Genomic DNA, 11,389 nt, shown 5'->3' on the forward strand with positions numbered 1-11,389 from the left:
AGCCTTTTGCATTAGAAATGCTATCAGTAGTTTTTCATTAATGTAAAATCTATTGGAGATATCATGTAATCATTTTTGTGTCTTTCTTGCTAGAGTTATTGCTTTTTAATGTTTTTCTTCTCAGTGGCTCTGCCCTTATTTTCTCCACCCTCACTGCCTGCCACTTCCTCCTCCTCTCCTGTGTCCTTTTCAATGTGTTACTTCCCCTGAGCCATAAAAATATACTACATCAAAAGGCAAATGAATCAAAGCATTACTGACTTTAAATATCAGGGCTTTATTTCCTCATTTAGCTGTTGATTCAGACACACTTTATGCAGATGAGGCTCAGTTTGGGAAACTATTTTATACCTGGACTGTGGGTATTTTTCTGTAGTTCAGGAGATTAATTGCTTTTCTTCTTTTAAGTTTCACACAGGTTTTGGTCCATAGTTACCAAGGAGCTTAGCGATGGATAAATAGGTATACTGTAGAGATTGGTATGGGAGGAGTAATTAGGTTTTTCAATCAAGTAGGTCTTGTTTATTGATTCAGCTCAGTTTATACACCATGCTACCAGGTACATATGAATTCTCAAAGGTTGCTATGATGGTTAATTTTTTTTTTTTTAACACAAAATCTCACTTTGTTGCCCAGGCCTGAGTGCAGTGGGGTAATCTCAGCTCACTGCAGCCTCTGCCTCCCAGGTTAAAGTGATTCTCCTGTCTCAGCCTCCCAATTAGCTAGGATTACAGGTATCCACCACCACACCCTGCTAATTTTTGTATTTTTAGTAGAGATGGGGTTTGCCATATTGGCTAGGATGGTCTCAAATTCCTGACCTTAAGTGATCCTCTTGCCTCGGCCTCCCAAAGTGCTGGGATTATAGGTGTGACCCACCACACCTGGCCAATGGTTAATATTGAGTGTCAATTTATAATACTTCGGACTTGGACTTTCAGGTTAATGCTGTAATGAGTTAAGATCTTGGGGAACTGTTGAAAAGGCAGCATTGTGTTTTGAAATGTGAGCACATGCGATTTGGGAGGGGACAGGGATGCTCTGTCCCCACCCAAATATCTTCTTGAATTGTTATTCCCATTATTCCTACATGCCGTGGGAGAGACCTGGTGGAAGATAATTGAATCATGGGGGTGGTTATCCCCATGCTGCTGTTCTGGTGATAATAAGTGAGTTCTCAGGAGATCTGATGGTTTTATAAGGGGCTTTTCTCCCTTTTGCCCGGCACTTCTCCTTGTTGCTGCCATGTAAAAAAGAATGTGTTTGCTTCCCCTTCCACCATGATTCTAAGTTTCCTGAGGCCTCCCTAGCCATGCTGAACTGTGAGTCAATTACACCTCTTCCCTTTATAAATTATCCAGTGTCTTGGGTAATTCTTTATAAGCAGTGTGAGGATACACTAATACAGTTGCTAAAAGGAGCACTAATACCAAGTGAAGTCAGTGTTAATTGAAGTATCAAAGATGCAAACTTTCAGTTTTTTCTCATGAACCTTGGAAGAGTGACCTATGAAAAGTTAAGATGGTTTGGGATCAACTATTGGATAAAATCATTGGTGCAAACACGACCTCAGAGGTTGGTGCAAACAAAAACTCAGAGGAAATTGACAAATCCAGAACTCAGAAAGAAAAGGAAATTTAATCAATGAGAGCAATTTCTTTCCTCTTCCCTCCACCCATAACCCTTACAATACTTGATTGTTCTGAATGAATTGGAAAGGTTCCGGTGAACAATTTACAGGGGTAGAATTAAACGTTTAGCTCAGTTCCTTTCTTCTTAAGAGTTAACCACTGATTGCAGTACACAGTTTTCTAAAGGTAAAGATACGAAATCCTATCACAGAAGGTTTATAAAACGTTATTTGATAATAAAGTTCGAACTCATAAAAATGACCTCTTGAGATTTCCACAGATATTATACTTCTGTCATCCTTTGAAGACTTGGTGAATTGACACAGTAACAAGATGAATAAGAAAATTCAGAATGAAGACTGTATTTTATTTAAATTAGAGGAATTCCATTTTAAATATAGTCTGTATATTCAGGCCATCTAACCTGTGGATACAAACAGGGTCATACTAAAAATAGTAAATCTCATTTCCTTTGTCTAATATCCCATCAGAATACAAACAGTATCCTCCTTTTGATAGTTTCTTAGGGTTTCCATGGCATGATCCCAAGCAGTCATGACTAATTCAGCTCACCTACCATCCAATGTCTACCAGATGCATCGTCTCATGGACAGTCCAATTTTCCCTCACCAGCCATGTGTATGCCCTGCAATACACTTTGTAATTACCACTACAGTTGATTGTTCTGAGGCCACAGATGTGATAGAGGAGAGCTTGGGGAAAATTCTCACCCATCCAACCTGCCTCTCCACCCAGTTCCCTACAATACTGTAAAAGCTATTCTTTTGGCTTAGCATGATGTGGGAAGATTATTAGCAAGTACTGAATGATACATATGGAAATTAAATATGATACTCATAGTTTTCATCCCTAGTATTGATGACTAGGTTGCCTTAGACCAACTTCTCTATTGAAAACAATAAAAAATAGACAAATTTTTTAAAAACCCATTTGAAGATATAAGAAATGGTGAGAATTTTAAAGGTGAAAGTCTAGAAGAAGAGAGAATAAGAGATGAACATAGTATTTGAGTTGAACTTTTACTTCAATTTGCTTGGCAATTTCAAAAGCAAAAAGTGTAGCTGAAAACCCAAAAACTAGGCAGAACTTCTGCAGTCTCAGAAGAGTTGAAGAACAAAAACGACAGGTTAGGACTCTTCAAGGAGGGGCTTTTGGTAAAGATCCCTGACATAGAAATAAGGGTGACCCGGAAGTAGACCACACTCACAGCACTGAAGTCTTTATATCAACTAAGTCTTTCAAAAACTTAAGATGACCCACCTCTATAACTTTCTGTCAAAGCAAAATAAATTATTCATGAAAGAAGATACAATAATTAAGAGCATCCAGTTATCTTGATGATTTTTAATATGCAATTTCCAGCACTCAATCCAAAATTGACAAATTAAAAAATTTGACTCAAAAGCCAGAGAAAAAGCAGACAAAAGAATCAGGAATATATAGGTGACCTAAATATTAAAGTTGTCAGACACATAATTTAAGTATGACAATATATTCAAGAAAATAAATTAGAGAATGAAGAATTTCAACAAAAATCGAATATAATTTATATAAAAAACCAGGCCAGGCATGGTGGCTAATGCCTGTAATTGCAGCACTTTGGGAGGCTGAGGCAGGTGGATCACCTGAGGTCAGGACTCCTGACCAACATGGAGAAACCCCATCTCTACTGAATACAAAAAATTAGCCAGGCGTGGTGCCATGTGCCTGTAATCCCAGCTACTTGGGAGGCTGAGGCAGAACTTCTTGAACCCAGGAGGCAGAGGTTGCAGTGAGCCAAGATTGCACCATTGCACTCCAGCCTGGGCAACAAGAGCGAAACTCTGTCAAAAAAAAAAAAAAAAAAAGGGAAGTTTTGAGCTTAAAATTTTTTAAATGAAATTCAGACCTCAGTGAATACATTTAAAGTCAAATTACACAGCTAAAGAAAGAATTAATATATTGGGAGAAAGGACAGAAGAAATTATTCAAACTAAATCACAGAAACAAAAGGATGGAAATACACAGGAAAGAACGTAAGAGATAGATGCCATACAGCGAAAAGATCTAAAGTATGTAAAATTCAAATCTCAGGAGAAAAGGTTAGAAAAGATGACAGAGCATTTTGATGAGCTAATAGGCAATAATTTTTCGCAGTTTATGAATGACATCAAGCTTCCAATTTAAGAAGGGCTACAGCAACAAGCAAGATAAATACAAAGAAAACTGCACATAGGTACACTGTTAAAAATTAGAGACAAATTTTTTAAAAATATTAAGAGCAGTCAGAAAAGGTGACCCACTTCTAACAGGATAAAGTAGTTCACAACAGGCCAGGAACACCGAACAAATAACCAGAAAATCCAGGTAAATTACATCAGTCATATATTTAAGAGCATCAGAGAGTGGTGAAAGCAACAGGACTTGGAGAAAAATTTCCAAGAAGGGAAATCCTTCAGAAGGAAGCAGAAGATCTGCAACTATTCATAAAGGCATTTGCTGATTCTGGGCACTGCCAGGGTGAAAAAAATCAGGCTTGTCCCCTGAGGGAAAAATTTTGTTGAAAACAAAGTGGTGGGGGGAAAAAAGAGATTTTCATGAAGCTAGAGTGACAAAAGATTTGAGATTGTCAAAATAGATCACAGACCTAAATGTAAAGCTAAAACTATATATATATACACACAGACACATATATACATTTTATATGTCTACATATACACACATATACATACACACTTTTTTAAATCTCAATGTAATTTATTTTTCAATTTTTATTCTGTTATTCTTTGTTCTTGTTTTTAATTGACAAAAATTATGTATGTTTATGGGACACAACGTGATGTTTTCATATATGTCTACATTGTGATCAAACTATAAATATTCTAGAAGAAAACATGAGAAAAATCAACCCAAACTTATGGCATGTTTTCTTAGATATCACACAAAATGCACACCATAAAAGAAGAAAAATGATAGGTTTCATTTTATCAACATTAAAACTTCTCTTCGAAAGGTACTTAAGAAAATGAAAAGACAGGCACAAACTTGGAGAAAATATTTGCAATCCATACATCTAAGTATTTCTTAAACTCAATAATAGACAAACAACCAAATAATAAACAGGCAGAACATTTGAAAAGAGCCTTCACAATATGAGATATACAAATGGCACATAAAAAGATGCTCAAAATCATTAGTCAACATAAACATGCAATTTAAACCACAATGGGATACCATTACACACCCACTAATTCTAAATTAAAAATAAACATACCAGCTGTTGGTGAGAATGCAAAGAAACTGGAACTCTCAAACATTGCTGGCGGGAATGTAAAATGGTACAACCTCTTTGGAAAGCAGTTTGGAAAGTTCTTATCAAGTTAGACAGACACCTGCAATATGACCTGACAACCTCATTCCTATATATTTACCTAAAAGAAGTAAAATCATTATGTCAACACAAAGACTTGTTCATAAATGCTCATAAATTATTCGTAACAGCCACGAATTGGAAGCAAAACACCGTAAAAAAGACAATGGATAAATAAATTGTGGCATAGTCACACAATGGGATACTGCTCAGTAATAAGAAAAATAATTTGCCGGTATATGCAGCAATGTGGGTGGGTTTCAAAAGTATTATGCAGAGAAACAGAAGCCAGGGCAGACACCATGTACACATGCCTTATGTCTTAGCTTGTTTGTGCTGCTATAGAGGAATACCTGAGGCTGGGTAATTTATAAAGGAAGGGGGATTATTGGGCTTGTGGTTCTGCAGTCTAAGGGCCTCAGGCTGCTTCCACACATGGCAGAAGGTGAAGGAGAGCTGGTGTGTTAGAGATTACATGGTGAGACAGGAAGCAAGAGAGAGGAGAGACAGGTGCCAGGCTTTTTTTTTTTTTTTTTTTTTTTTTTAACAACCAGATCTCTCAGGAACTAGTAAGAGTGAGAACTCACTTTTGCAGGCATTAGTGCATTCATGAGGGAAATGAATAGGATAGAGTAGTTCAGCCACAGAGCATGACCTAACACCTCATATTAGGCCCCACTGCCAACATTGGAATCAGACTTTAATATGAGATTTGAGGAGACAAACATCTGAACTACAGCATTGGCTGGGCACAGTGGCTCACGCCTGTAATCCCAGCACTTTGAGAGGCCGAGGCAGGTGGATCTCTTGAGGTCAGGAGTTCAACACCAGCCTGGCCAATATGGTGAAATCTCGCCTCTACTAAAAATAAAAAAATTAGCCAGGCATGGTGGCATGTACCTATAATCTCAGCTACTCAGGAGGCTGAGGAGGGAGAATCACTTGAACTCAGGAGACAGAGGTTACAGTGAACCAAGATCACGGTACTACACTCCAGCCTGGGTGACAGAGCAAGACTCCACGAAAGAAAGAAAGAGAGAAAGAGAGAAAGAGAGAAAGGAAGGAAGGAAGGAAGGAAGGAAGGAAGGAAGGAAGGAAGGAAGGAAGGCAGGCAGGCAGGGAGGAGAAAAGAAAAGAGGAAAAAGGAAAAGAAAAACTATAGCACTTTATGATTCCATTTATATGAAATTCCAACATCCACAAATATAATCAACAGTGTCAGAGAGCAGATCAGTGTTTGTCTGGGGCAAGAATTTGGGGGGATTTAACTAAAACAAAATGAGAAACTTTTTAAAGTGATGAATATAGTCTATCTTATAAGTGTTGTTGAAATTCATCACATTGTGTGCTTAAAATGGATCCATTTTATTGCTTTCTAATTCTACTTCTATGAAGTTTATTTCTTAAAAACTACATCAAGATATCATAATATTCATCAATCATATTGGTAGTTAATGCAAAACTTGACAACACACTCTGTTGGTGAGGCTGTGGGGAAATCAGTACTTTCATATTACTTGGGGAATTAAAAAAAATGGTTTAATCCCTAACAAGGGGAATCTCAGGCCTCCTAATATTCTCAGAATATGCTAAATTCCTGCCAAAAATGTATTAATGGGATGAAATCATGTGAAGACATCAGACAAACACAAATTCAGAGACATGTAATTGGCTTGAACTTCTAAAAAAAATCAATGTTGGGGCCGGACGCGATGGCTCACGCCTGTAACCCCAGCACTTTGGGAGGCTGAGGCGGGTGGATCATGAGGTCAGGAGATCAAGACCATCCTGGCTAACACAGTGAAACCCCATCTCTACTAAAAACACAAAAAATTAGCTGGGCGTGGTGGCGGGTGCCTGTAGTCCCAGCTACTCGAAGGCCGAGGCAGGAGAATGGCGTGAACACAGGAGGCAGAGCTTGCAGTGAGCCAAGATCACGCCACTGCACTCCAGCCTGGGCAACAGAGCGAGACTCTGTCTCAAAATAATAACAATAATAATAATAATAATAATCAATGTTAAAGATGATGAAAGACAGAAGAATAGTTCCAGATGAAATGAGACTAAAGAAATGACAATCATCCTATGTGTGATTCTAGATCCAATCCTAGAATGGGAAAAAAAAAAGTCACCAAAAAGAACATTAATGAGAAAATTGGTAAAATCTGTATATGAACTGTGCATTAGACTATATTACATCAGCATCAAATTTCTTATCTTATTATTATACTATTATTATCTAGGAAAATGTCCTTGTTAGGATATATACATTGAAATAGTTTGGGAGTAAAGGATTATGGTATCTGCAACTTACTTTCTAACATTTCAGCAATAATAATAATAATTAGATTTTAAAAAGCAAATATGGCAAAAACATTAATGATTGTTGATAATGAGTAAAGATTATATGGGAGTACTATTTTTGCAACTTTTAAAATTGATGGTTTTCTGTTCGTTTGTTTGTTTTTTGGCAGAGTTTTGCTCTGTTACCCAGACTGGAGTGCAGTGGCACAATCACAGCTCACTGCAACTTTGGCCTCCCAGGTTCAAGTGCTCCTCCCACCTCAGCCTCTCTGGTAGCTAGGACCACAGGTGTGTGCTGTGGCTAAATTAGCTGCCATGCCCAGCTAATTTTTGTATTTTTCGTAGAGACAGGGTTTCACCATGTTGCTCAGGCTGGACTTGAACTCCTAGGGTCAAGTGATTTGCCTGTGTTGGCCTCCTAAAGTTTTGGCACTACGGGCGTGAGCCTCTACACCCAGCCTGATAGTTCTTTTAAATTAAACATTTTAAATAAATAAATGAAACAAATCTTTAAATAGATCTTTCTCAACTACCAAACATAAGACGGAAAGCCAAAGTGAGAAAGCAGGATTTTTTTTTTTTTTTTTTTTTTTTTTTTTTTTTTTTTTTTGCCGTGGGCTCCTGGAACAGTGCAGACCCCTGCAGTTCTTGTAAAGACTTCTTAATGGATTTATAACTTCACTTGTACAGCAGCTTAGAAAGTAAGAACAGGGCCGGGCTTGGTGGCTCAAGCCTGTAATCCCAGCACTTTGGGAGGCCGAGACGGGCGAATCACGAGGTCAGGAGATTGAGACCATCCTGGCTAACACGGTGAAACCCCGTCTCTACTAAAAAAAAATACAAAAAGACTAGCCGGGCGAGGTGGCGGGCGCCTGTAGTCCCAGCTACTCGGGAGGCTGAAGCAGGAGAATGGCGTGAACCCGGGAGGCGGAGCTTGCAGTGAGCTGAGATCTGGCCACTGCACTCCAGCCTGGGCGACAGAGCGAGACTCCGTCTCAAAAAAAAAAAAAAAAAGAAAGAAAAGAAAAGAAAAAAAGAAAGTAAGAACAGAATATAGCCTGGGTAGAGAGTGGGCAAGAGGTTGTATGCGAGATGGTAAAGGAAGGAGGGCCACAGCTCTGCTCCTGCACCTGCTCTGCCACTTTGCCTCCCTAATTCAAAGGGCTGTAAACATTGTCTTGCAATCTTGGCAACATTTGAAAATGCACAGACCATGATATCAGCAAAGGGTGTTGGTGGCCACAATAATTTTTGAGGCAAAAAGATGTCCCAGAATTTACCTGGGAGCTGGGGTGAACAACTTCTTTAGTCCAGAATGCCACTTGAAAGATTAAGACTATATCTTAGAGTCACTGCCAGGTAATTATGGTCTAGAGTACCCCAAGGAAGAAGCCAAAGGAGGGAAGTCTGAAAACGGGAAGGAAGGAGAGGAGGACAAGAGGAGGAATGTAGTGACTAAGGTGTAGAATAAGCATGTGCCCCGGTACTACCCAGCTGACCTTCAAGGATATTTGCAAGAGGCAGCTTCTTTTGTTCTTACGCTGCCCACAAACTTTGGTCAGGAGGATCCCCTGAAATACACGGTCTGGTCAGTCATTAAGGAGATGGTTAAATTTTTTCCAACTCAAATAAATTTCAGCTGATGACCTAGGCCAGAGGTGTTCAATCTTTTGGCTTCCCTAGGCCACATTGGAAGAAGAATTGTCTTGGGCCACAAGTAAAATACACTAACACTAGAGATAGCTGATAAGCTAAACACACACACACACACACACACACACAATACATCTCATAATGTTTTGAGAAAGTTTATGGATTTGTGTTGGGCCACATTCAAATCCATCCCGTGGGCTGTGGGTTGGACAAGCTTATCTAGACAAAGATTCACTACTCTTCTGAATTTTTATAATTCTCTGGTCTAGTTTTATGCCTTCCTTTATTTTAACTTTTGTCTCACCCCTCCCTTTATTTTAACTTTTATCCATGCTTTGTCTCCCTTACCAAATTATAAATCTCTTATAGGCTGAGTACAGATTATAGTCATTTAATATTCCTTACAATGATTAGCATAATGTTTAAGAATTCATGTTCAATAAATATTTGTTGAGGAAACAAAATTTAAAAACAAACAAAATGAGCTATCAATATTTTTTTTGACATGTTGTGTGTTAGAGCCCTCTAGTGTACAAAAACATCTGTCTAGAGGAGCCTGAATTAACTGGAATTTGAACAAATTGCCAAGGGAATGATCTCTGATTCACTCCTTTAATTCAATATTCCCTTGCTTCTTATCAGCCTGATTTATTCTTCTGAGGGGAAGGACCAGTTTTAGAATATTAGAACCCTTCCATTCTCCATGACTGCATCACTGACTTGTGCTTCATCCTCCTTTCAAAATGCCTTTTTTTTTTTCATCCCAATGATGGAAGATAAAAGTATTTGTTGATTCTAAGATACACTTTTTTCACATTTTAACATTTCTGAGATCAAACTGTATCTTACAATTGATGCTGTCACTATTACTGTTAGGTATGCAGTCTCATGATGTAACCGTCATTTCCTATACATATACAAACTCTGTTACGGCACTTCTCAATCTCCCATTAGTTGACTAATGGGCATTGTTTGGGTCATTTTTGTTTAATTTAACTGCCATTTAAATATCTTTAAAAAGATATGATGAACCAACAATTACCTATACATATACATGTAGTCTACAGAGTGAGTCATAATTGTGCATTAAGGCACAAAGCTATTGTATGTGTTAAATGGCAAGAAAATTATGCAGTGAGATGTAGATTACTATAAATTGATTATTTTTTGGAAGGATGACTACATTTCCAAATTATGCTGCAATACAACAACCAAGTTTTCTGTAAGACCTAAGAAGGAAAGATACCCAGAAACGAATAAAGCTGGATTATATTTTATTGCTGAGATTCATGAAAAAATATTGTTTATTGCATGCTATGCAATCCAACTAAAGGCAGAAAAATTTGCAATGGTACCTCTGAATAGATTGAACTTTAGAAGAATGAGATACTGATGTGAACTATTTGTTCATTATGCAAGACTATCAATAAAATGTCAATTTGTCAGCATATTCCTGATAATTTCAAATAGAAGCTGATTACTTTAATGATGTATAATTCATTCAGGGAAACATGGAAATGGTTAATTAGATATCCTAGTGAAATCCTAAGGTAGAAACATTCCTCAAAGTCATATGCACAATGTTAAAATTATTAAGGAGACCAAGATCGTGACTACCAGCTATAAAAATCAGTATATCGCTGATAATATGCATCATTACTGAAGACCAAAAATTATTTCCACATATTTAATTTTAAGGCACAGCATGAAATCTAAGAATGAGAGCTCCAGAAATGTCAGTGCATATAAACTCCAAAATAAGTGGATGGATGAACTAATGATGAACTAAGGCTGAAAGTCATTTGGAATTGATATCTAAGAGCTTCATGCAACACATACAAAAGTTTGATTTTCAATTCATTTCATGCCCCATGTATCTTAACAGTTTAAGAAAATGCTCACCAAACACTATATCAATGTGGAGTGTCTTGGCGATTATCAATCCTTTGCTTTTCTATATAAATTATAAATTAAGTTTTACAACAAATTCTATGGGTCTAAATCAATTTTAGCAGTAAAGACATCTTTAAAATATTGAGTTTTTCTGTCTATTAATACAGTACATTTCTCAATTAATTCAGGTCTTTTTTATTGTCTTTCAATAAATTTTATAATTATTCCATAAGAGACATGTACATTTTTTGTTGTGTTTATTAGGTCTTGGCATTTCGTTATTATTGCTGCCATAGTAAATAGTTTCATTATTCAAATTGCATTTTCTGGCTGCTTATTACTAATGCTGTAAAAATGAAATTTACTTTTATATGCTGATCTTGTATTTGGTAACCTCATCAAATTTGTGCATTAATATTACAGACTTTTCAAATTTTGAGAGGTGAAATTATAATTTTGGTTTTTCTATCTTTTAAAAAGAAGAGTTGTGTTTTTTCTTTCAGATCTTTATGTTTTTATTTCTTTCTATTTTTGTGTA

This window comes from Chlorocebus sabaeus, chromosome 11, assembly GCF_047675955.1.
Source record: "Chlorocebus sabaeus isolate Y175 chromosome 11, mChlSab1.0.hap1, whole genome shotgun sequence".
Taxonomy (NCBI): Eukaryota; Metazoa; Chordata; class Mammalia; order Primates; family Cercopithecidae; genus Chlorocebus; species Chlorocebus sabaeus.